Source organism: Echinops telfairi, unplaced genomic scaffold (genome assembly GCF_000313985.2).
Source record: "Echinops telfairi isolate 266 unplaced genomic scaffold, ASM31398v2 ScPeMD7_28;HRSCAF=97, whole genome shotgun sequence".
Classification (NCBI taxonomy): Eukaryota; Metazoa; Chordata; class Mammalia; order Afrosoricida; family Tenrecidae; genus Echinops; species Echinops telfairi.
Window position 1 is genome coordinate 1074407 of NW_022103925.1, and position 2147 is coordinate 1076553.

Genomic DNA, 2147 nt, shown 5'->3' on the forward strand with positions numbered 1-2147 from the left:
GCGCTGGAAGCCAGAGCCTCCCCCAGCCCCACCGCCCACAGGTAGAGCCGGCTCTGCTGCAGAGGGGCCCGCTGGTGGGTGGGCTCCCAATTGGCGGATGTCTAGCCCCGTGTTTACGTGTAGAGCTGAAGTGTGTCTAAAAATAGCCTGGGAGAAGCAGCCGCTCTGGCTGGCAGATGTGGGGGTTTGGGGGGGTGGTGGGGGCAGGGGGTGGAGGGAGTGTGAGGCCTGCGACCTCCAGGAACCCGGTGGCTGAACACGGGGCCTTCCACTTGGGTTCCATGCAGCCTGCCCCAGGAAGCCTTCCTTGGCCCCTCGGCTGGCAGGCCCCTGGGCTTCCTGGTGCCTGGGGGGCCTTTGGGGGCCAAACAAAGCTCCACCCCCACCTCACCCTGAACCCCTGCTCTGTGATGCAGCCAAGTCTCCCTCTGTGGGCCTCGCGTCTGTGCCAGTGAAGTGGGGCGGTCACCCCTCCAACACAGGGGTGCCTGCAGGCTCAGGACGACCACATGACCCCTCCCTGCTGCCCTCAGGCTCCTGGGTCCATGAAAGTGGGCCTTTCTTTGTTCAGCTGGGGCATCTGGACACCGTGAGGCACACGGCTGAGGGGTCTGTTAGGGTGAGTGGGACACTCGGGTGAGGGGAGTTGACTAGGGGTGGTTGCACCCTGACACCCAGTCAATTCCACCTCGGCGACCCTCCCGACAGGAAGGGAGAACAGCTGCAGGTGCTGGTGGGTTCAAACTATGGACTTCTGTGCTGGTCATTAGGTGTTTCACCATTGCACCCCAAAATACATGCACATTAATCACCACCACCACCATCCTTGCCGCCGCCGCCGCCACCACCACCACTATCACCTCCACCACCACCACGATCACCACCACCACCACCACCATCACCACCATCACCTCCACCACCACCACCATCATCACCTCATCATTATCACCATCGCCTTCTTTGGAATGGGAACAAATAGGGATCTCTTCCAGTCAGTTGACAAGGTAGCGTCCACATTTCTTGGGATCGACTAGTGACTAGTGGTAATCCACCAATTCCCGGAACCTTGGTTTGGCCGGTGCCGTCACTGTAGCTTGAACTTCTTCCCTCGGCGCCTTTGGATCTGGATCATGTGCCGCTTCCTGGGGTGCTCGATGCGGGGCTAGCGTGCTTGGCTGTTGTCCTGAATAGAGCCGTGTTGTAAGCACTCACCAACAGCTCCCTGAGCGGGTGAGCCAGGCTTCACAGACGTTGCCAATGTCCGTGGTGCAGACATTCCCACTGTCTGTCAGTGTGAGGCCACTGCACTCGCTCAACAGAGGAACTGCTCCCGCGCCGCCCTGCCCCAGGACCTTGGAGTCCCAGGAGGGACTGGTGTGGGGAGGCCCAGGCCAGGTGTGTGTTAGGAAGCTTCTCCACTCACCAGGTGAAAGAATTGGAGAGCAATCCTCTAGGGCAGAAGAGAGTGTCATAAACCTGGTTCTCCAGAGAAGCCGTGTCAGTAAGCCTTCTAGAGGTGTGTATACAGACAGAGAGCCAGCCCAAGGGGGTGGCTCACATGGGTGGAGAGGTTGGCATGTTCCAGGGGTCAGAGGTCAGGCTGGAGGCTTCTCCTGCCTCACAGGCTTCCGGGGCTGAGGGCCCGAGCTCACCAGGACAGAGGAGAATGAATCCAAGGCTGGCAGATAAGACAGTGAGCTACTGCCAGCTCCCAGGATGAGCGGGCAACATGACAGGCTGCTGGGTCAAGTCCAGAGAGCGAGCCAACCAGACCCAGTGGAAGGCAAGTGAGCCCAACGTCCTGGCCAGCAGCCAGTGTCTGTCCGTCGGTCCATCCGTCTGGTCCATCTATCTGTCTACAGCACTCAAGACTCTGTAGGTGTGGCAGTTCCGCCATCTCCGGTCAACTTGCGAAGGGGTGGAGTCTAGCCCGTCAATCAGGACGCAGCTTGATGACCTCATGTAGAGGCGCCTCGGAGATAAAGAGCTCCCTGGAGGCCAGACACACTCTCTATAAGACATTCCTGCTGACAAGCCACATGGAGCTACGCTGATGGAGCAGAGCCCTGGGGCTGGAGGAGCCACGTGGAGACCCACACCAGCACTGAGATGCTTCCACCGCCACTGGATCCACAAGACTTTCCACC